Source organism: Petromyzon marinus, chromosome 28 (genome assembly GCF_048934315.1).
Source record: "Petromyzon marinus isolate PM22_M1 ecotype Great Lakes invasive population chromosome 28, UKy_Petmar_22M1.pri1.0, whole genome shotgun sequence".
Lineage (NCBI taxonomy): Eukaryota > Metazoa > Chordata > Hyperoartia > Petromyzontiformes > Petromyzontidae > Petromyzon > Petromyzon marinus.
In genome coordinates, this window is record NC_133694.1 from 510,424 (window position 1) to 518,592 (window position 8,169).

Below are 8,169 nucleotides of genomic sequence, written 5' to 3' on the forward strand. Positions count from 1 at the left end.
GGTGGAAGTCTGTGTGTTCGTTGGGTATATTTAAAGAATGAAATAGTGGAATGCTGAATGTCACCAAATATAAACAACTCTTGAATATTCCGCAGAATTCTCAACACTCGTGCCAACCCGCAAAACCGCACTTTTTTGCGCGACTGAGAGAACACTTGTGGCCTTAAATATGGTCGTGTATTGAGTATCAGTTGTTTTGTGCTGCAGACCTTGTGTCGAAGTGCTGTCGTCATTCGTTGATTTGGGGACTTCCGTTTGTTCCGTTATTGCTTCTGTAAAATCTGTGTCAGTGGGGATCCAGAAAAATAAACAAATGTACGTTGAGCATGCAGCAATTAGTTCGATTACCATCGCAACCCAAACTATGGCCCATACAGTAGACCAAGGAGGAGGAGGAAGAGCGACACGACTCTCTCTCTCTGCTGTAACCCTCTCATCGTGCTCAGCAGCAGCAGACCTCGACGTTGGGATCGCAAGAATGGAAATAGCAATGAGTGTAATTCATCAATACCCATGTGGAAGACGTGTCCAGGACACTAGGCGATGAGAGATTTTCTGAATGAGCTGCAGAAGGGTTTTTGAGTAAGGACTGACGGTGGGTTCGAATCGAGCACACGGCAAATGTTCCGAGTGATGTTGCCGCCACACAATGAGAGTGAACGAGGCGCCCCGTTGTGAACGGGGCGAAGTGCGATTTGTCCGTCACAGAACGAGGCACTGTCCATTGCTCGTTTACACAGGCGGGGCCAACAGTCGTACTTTTAGTGTCTCAGAGTAGCATGGTTGTGTAGTGTATCGTGGAGTACATATTAGTGTAGTGGAGTCGATCATTGGGTGGTATAGCGTGTCGTATAGGATTAGTCCAGTCGAGTAGTATTAATGAAAGTGTATAGTATTTGTGAAGTAAAGAGTAGTATTGTTGTGTTGTCTAGTACCGGATTAGTGTACAAGTGTATTATAAGTCGAGTATACACGAGACAGGAGCACTAAACACCAAGCAACTGATGGCATCGCTGCATGGATTACTACTCAGCACCCACTTAAGATGTTTTGTCATGTAAACAAATGCCATACGAGAGACGACCTAAGGATTGGTAAGGGGTCTGTGTGTTGTTTCGTCAAAACAATTACATGTAAATACATTTAACGAGGTAATTGCTCTGTGGCAGTCCTCATTCTGCTGATGAATGTGGTGATGATTGGGTATTCCTGAGGTTACATCAGCGTGCACGCGAAGAGAAGGTGGAGGGAAGCTTTGTGTCTGTGGGTTCTGTAGATTACACAGCAACATGTCGTTTTTAACCAAACATACACAAAATAATACCGATAATAATTATTATGCATTCACAATGCAGACCTGGTGTTGAAGTGATGTCGTCATCAGTTGTTGAATCGGGAACGTCTGTTTCTCCAGTCACTGCTTCGGTAAAATCTGTCCATGCAGGTTGATAATAATGATATTAATGGATAACAGTGATATCATTTATATGTTTTACTTTTATCTCTCATGTGCTGCGCTTTCAGATTACCAACTTGAAAGACCCTTTAAACAACTGGATTTTTATTATTATTTATCTTAATCATATCACAATAAAGTTCGTAAAATTAATAGTGAAGACGTGTGGTTACACGTGGTGAGATCAAATGATGTGAGCAAGCAAGATCAGTGTCTTCAGTATGGCGTGAGATTTGTTTGTTGCTTTTGACCAAGCATACAGAAAACGCGATTATGCATTCAAAATGCTGACCTGGTGTTTCAGTGACATCGTCATCATTTGTTGAATCCGAGACGCCTGCTTCTACCGTCACTGCTTGTGTTAAATCTGCTTCTGTGGGTTCAGAAAAAAAGTCTCATTATATTAATGGATAACAGTTATTTGTTAAACTGAAGATGCTGAAGACATGAACATGACACCCAGTGATGGTAAAATATCTCAGTGGGTGGCAGCAATGTAACTCGCAATGATGGAGTGTGTGCGTGTGTGTCTGTTCTGTTGTAGACATTATTAACCCCGTGTATTGGGTACAATTTAATATTCAGTGTAATACTCGGAGAGTTAAATACGTGCTGGAATAAAGAGGCCAACAAGAGTGGGTTTGGATCGCTTTTTGAAAGCTGAAATAAACACTGTGATTCAAATAACCCCCAATAACAACAATTTGCTCAAGGATCATTGACTCGTGGTCAGAACTGACTACGGAGCGGTGGCCAAAGTCGTGAACACGCCCGAGTGGACATTCACTGTGGATATGGAGTGATACAATCAGCCACATGGACTGATGCATCATGTGACGACGATGGTGGCGATGGCTTTGGGCAGGCCATCTTCCAGCAGTGGATACATCATGGTTGATGATAATGATTTTAATGTAGCTATGAGATAAACATGTACAATATATATTGGGTTAAAGTGACGTTAGCGAACATTGCAGCAACTTCTACGGTTTCGAAATGAGTGTGCGTCTATAAGCACAATGAGTCATGACCAGCCCGTTGTCATTTTTATATTCATGGGACTCATTAGGGCTAAATTATTAGCAACCCTGTCAATATACTGCTGCTAGATGGTGGTGAAGGTTTACTCACCCGGATCGTCTGTTGATTCCTCTGTGGAATTCACGGCTAGCGGCGTCTCGGTAGCGTCTGCAGAGAAGAGGAGCGGCGGTCACAGACACAACAACAACAGCAGCCGCCGCTAAGTGGCGATGATGTCACCATGGCGCTTGTGCCAGACGAGGTGCACCTTGAGGCCACGTGAAGTATCGAAGGCTCACTGGCAGGATGTCACGGAACAGATCCATGTGCTATGGGATGACTGACCGAGATGACCGGCAGGTGCACACCAGCTGTGCTCTCCCCACTGTGCTGCTGCCGAACGCTCCTCGCACGTCGCGTCCGCTCGCAGCAGCTGCAGCAGTAGCAGTGCCAAGCGGACCCAGACTCTGGCACTGAGCTCCCAAACAAATTGCCGTGCGTGAGAAGGGAAGAGTGCCTACCTGTTTCCGCTAACGTGAATTCATCCGGAGACGTTGCGTATGTCTCTTCCGTGCCAGATGGTGAGCTTGCGTCTGCTGTGACAGAGAAGAGCATTGCCATATTACTATTGCACAATCAGCATTCGGGTTGTGGTGGAGAATATAAGTTACAAGATAACTAAACAGGCGGCATCTGCTTCTCATATCTGTCCCTCCATTAAATAAGTATCAGTATATTTACACATCCCTTCAGCCTTATTACTTTATGGAAGTGCATAATTTTGACAGCCTTGGTTTATAATACAAGACAACGTTGGAGCGGTTTTGACATGCAGTGTCTCATCAGCAGAGTCGGGCCAGCTGGCTATCTGCGAACATATTTACTACATTCCTTTGCTTGCTTTAAACGCGATGATTCCCGGTGATTCAAATACTGCAGTAATTATCCTGATACAGTGAAATATCCATGGTCACCTGATATGGACAAATTTTTCTTCAGAGTGAGAATTCCTCGTCGGTCCTTATTAGCGGGAGGAACAAACACTCAAATTCGTCCATAACTCTTAAAAGGAAAAACTAAAGTATAAAATGGATGACGTTTCGGGCAATAGCTCTTCATGTGCCATGAAGAAATGTTACTATAGAGTTGTTTCCCTTTTAGAGGAATGTATTAACAAATGTGTGTAATTTATGTTATCCTTGTGCACCACAGTCAAATGGTTAACGCCAAATATAGTTTGTTTAAGTTATAAGTTCGGTAGTCTTTCCTGTATGAGGCGAGCTGGCAAACTTAACGGTGAGCTTTAGACCGTGACCCAGAGCAGACATTGGTAGCAAAACCTTCGTCCTAATCATTTATTCGTATGGCCAATAAGAGTGAAGTACTCTGTAGCCCCACTGCCATCGGCCACATGAGAGAAATCAGAACCACCTCGCGTGGAACCCATAAGTGAAGTATGTCTTGGTGTTAGCTCACGGACAATAGCCACAAAGTGACCGGTGTGGTGCACGGTTCGGGTTAACCAACATCTAACACATTAACCAACACCTAACACACTCAACATATAACAGATAAACCAGCATCTAACACACTCAACATCTAACAGATAAACCAACATCTCACACATTCCACATATAACAGATGAACCAACATCTCACACATTCCACATATAACAGATAAACCAACATCTAACACACTCAACATATAACACATTAACCAACATCTAAAACACTCAACATATAACAGATAAACCAACATCTAACACACTCAACATATAACAGATAAACCAACATCTAACACACTCAACATATAACAGATAAACCAACATCTAACACACTCAACATATAACAGATAAACCAACATCTCACACATTCCACATATAACAGATAAACCAACATCTAACACACTCAACATCTAACAGATAAATAAACATCGAACACACTCAACATATAACACATTAACCAATATCTAACACACAGCATATAACAGATAAACCAACATCTAACACACTCAACATATAACAGATAAACCAACATCTAAAACACTCAACATATAACAGATAAACCAACATCTCACACACTCAACATATAACACATTAACTAATATCTAACACACTCAACATATAACAGATAAATAAACATCTAACACACTCAACATATAACACATTAACCAATATCTAACACACTCAACATATAACAGATAAACCAACATCTCACACATTCCACATATAACAGATAAACCAACATCTAACACACTCAACATCTAACAGATAAACCAACATCTAACACACTCAACATCTAACAGATAAACCAACATCTAACACACTCAACATCTAACAGATAAACCAACATCTAACACACTCAACATATAACACATTAACCAACATCTAAAACACTCAACATATAACTGATAAACCAACATCTAAAACACTCAACATATAACAGATAAACCAACATCTAACACACTCAACATATAACAGATAAACCAACACCTAACACACTCAACATATAACAGATAAACCAACATCTAACACACTCAACATATAACAGATAAATAAACATCTAACACACTCAACATATAACACATTAACCAATATCTAACACACTCAGCATATAACAGATACACCAACATCTAACACACTCAACATATAACAGATAAACCAACATCTAACACACTCAACATCTAACAGATATACCAACATCTAACACACTCAACATCTAACAGATAAACCAACATCTAACACACTCAACATATAACACATTAACCAACATCTAAAACACTCAACATATAACAGATAAACCAACATCTAACACACTCAACATATAACACATTAACCAATATCTAACACACTCAGCATATAACAGATAAACCAACATCTAACACACTCAACATATAACAGATAAACCAACATCTAACACACTCAACATATAACAGATAAACCAACATCTCACACATTCCACATATAACAGAAAAAAACAACATCTAACACACTCAACATATAACAGAAAAACCAACATCTAACACACTCAACATATAACAGATAAATAAACATCGAACACACTCAACATATAACACATTAACCAATATCTAACACACAGCATATAATAGATAAACCAACATCTAACACACTCAACATATAACAGATAAACCAACATCTAAAACACTCAACATATAACAGATAAACCAACATCTCACACACTCCACACACGCGCCCTGTGTCTCGAGAGCATTCTGTTACTCTTGTTGGAGAGCTCGCATTTTATCATCTGAAACTATATATATTTTCCTTATTTTCTTTACAAATTAACAAGTGACAATATACAAGGGATATTTTCTAAATACTGTGAGTAGGACTCAAACAATATTTAAAGTGCCTTATTTTTTATACATATAACACGGTAATACACAAATAACATCTATCCATAATGGATATTATATAGAAAGCCCTTGTCTTGTCAAACCATTTACAACTATACTCTTTGGTTCTTTCGGTAAAGTCAAGTAGGTATAAAATAAAATAAATTACTAATATTACACCTACGTGACCTTACGGAAATAACCAAAGAGTATGGATCCATGCATTTAGAGAAAACTTCAAATCTAGATTCATTTACAACTAGTCTCAATTATCCCTGTATAATTGCTCTTGATTGCGACTCACCGCTGCATAGCAGAATAACCCACAGCGTCACAATGAAGACAACATATCTTCCGCTTGTAATATTCTTGCTTGTGAAGTTCAGCTTAGGCATGTTGTGGTTTTCGATCTTTGCGCGTAATGGATTTAAATGTATTACTTTAAGGTGCTGCTAGGCTGTGAGTTAAATGCGGTCTGGAGAGAGGGGAGGTGTCGTCCCGGTGTTAGCTAAGTCGCCACGCATGTCGTCACACCCTCACTCACGGTCCATGCAAATGCCGTGCATTCTTGCTATCGACGTTACAAAATACTCAAGTATGCGTCCACATTAGGTGATGAGTGGAGCAAGTGACAATACATAACCATTACGTCTGGCCCGCCTGACGAAACGCCGCCGTCCATTTAGAGAACCCTGCGGAAGTGAACGTGGCATAGAGAGACGATCTGCAATCCTATCTCAAGATGCTCCTTTAAAATCGTACAGTTATCAGGATAGAGGGGTGGGGGGCAGATGGGGGGGGGGGGCTAGGGTCGCCAGATTGTCCACCATAGACCTCAGTCAAGTGTGCTCGCCTATGGAATATTCGCGTGCAACGCGGTGGGGGTACCAGACTTGGGTACAAGTCAGCTCTTACCACCCGAACACGCGCGTCAATTTACGAACTATTCGGGTCAAACCTGGACAGGTGGCAACCAAAGGAGGTTGGTTCGGGCCGACAACGCAACACTGCGGCACAGCCCGGGGCCCAACAATAATACAAATTAAAACAAATTACAACAACAATTACAACAACCAAGGAGTCCTCGGTGGGTGGAACCCACTCACCAGGGGGACTCAGTGTGCGCTGCAAGTGGAATGATGCCAGCGCTGTGTTTTCGAGGCGGGCAGTCCTTGACAATGTTCTCAATGTGCCGTGACTTCTCGATATTTTTCAAATTGCGCATGAAATGCCTGGTCCAGTAACCAAAAGTAATTACACAGGATCACTTGGTTGGTTGGCGAGATATTTTGGTCAAAGATGAATCACCTAGGCATGGCAGTGGTCTACAAATACAGTATTTGCCATCGGGTCACGTGTTGATATTGGACTGCCTGATATCCTCTTTGTGTGCGTTGTGGGCAGAGGATGGAATGGGGGCCTTGATCAGAAGGGAGCAGCAGAGTGGACGGGGGGTAGAAGGGAGATAATACAATAGGGGGTTAGGGTTAGACTGACCCCCCCATACTCGACATCTGTGAAAAAGAGCTTCATAGGTCATCGGATTCCTCTTGCAGTCTAAATATTCGGATTGTGAGTAACTCAGAGCAAGAGCCCGACATTTATCGGTTAGCACCGAGCTTGTTATGAAAACCGCACAGTCTCCTGACCTAGTTCTACACAGCAACATCGGGGCCAGATCTCGAGACAGGTCAACTCCTGCTGATCGAATACAGACGCTGGTCATGGCAATTGTTTAACCACATTTCATCAAGCTGGTCAGTTCGGGTTAGTTAAGATGGGTACTGATATCATTATCCACTGATGTTAGTTTTCCGTGGTCGGGAATCATTCAGGTTGTTGGGCTTATAGTGCAATACGCTAACCGATGAACCACCACTCCCTCCCACCACTCCTATACAACGAATACTAAACTAAAAGCATGCATTGTGCCACGCCATTCAAGGCAAGTTCCCCGTACAATGTGAACGCATTGCGAAAACCAGGCAAAGGTGCAGAGCTGCAAATGCTTGCTCACACCACGACCAGGACTCCGCTCGAGCAAATTCTCGAGGGGATTTTGCCTCCTATTCTACTGTGGCCACACGTCGTGGCCATCGTAGAAGAGGCAGCAGCAGCATAGAGATTAGAGAAACTATCCCCATCATTTTGACTGCCACGCCAGGAGATGGAATCGAACCGACGTCCTCTGGATTGCAAGTCCAGATGTCTTGTGACCCCCAATTAATTGACCCCTGTTTTCCTTCGCATATTCATTTGTTTTAAATAAACATTGCTTTAAATATACAGTATTAAGTTTTAGTGACTTTAATGGTGGTCACAAGACATGTGGACCA

General features: G+C 42.0%; 1 protein-coding gene across 1 annotated transcript in view; it reads right to left on the reverse strand.

Annotated features, from left to right (window-relative positions):
- The window catches only part of LOC116946843 (uncharacterized), a 69,174-nt gene extending 62,600 nt beyond the window's left edge, over positions 1-6,574 (reverse strand). Inside the window, exons 1-6 of the mRNA XM_076070226.1 lie at positions 6,138-6,574; positions 2,998-3,072; positions 2,588-2,644; positions 1,749-1,829; positions 1,358-1,432; positions 210-281 (exon numbers count right to left, since the gene is read on the reverse strand). The gene's annotated coding sequence lies outside the window, so the exon portion shown is untranslated. The remainder of the gene's footprint in view (positions 1-209; positions 282-1,357; positions 1,433-1,748; positions 1,830-2,587; positions 2,645-2,997; positions 3,073-6,137) is intronic.
- Between the last annotated feature and the right edge of the window lie 1,595 nt (positions 6,575-8,169).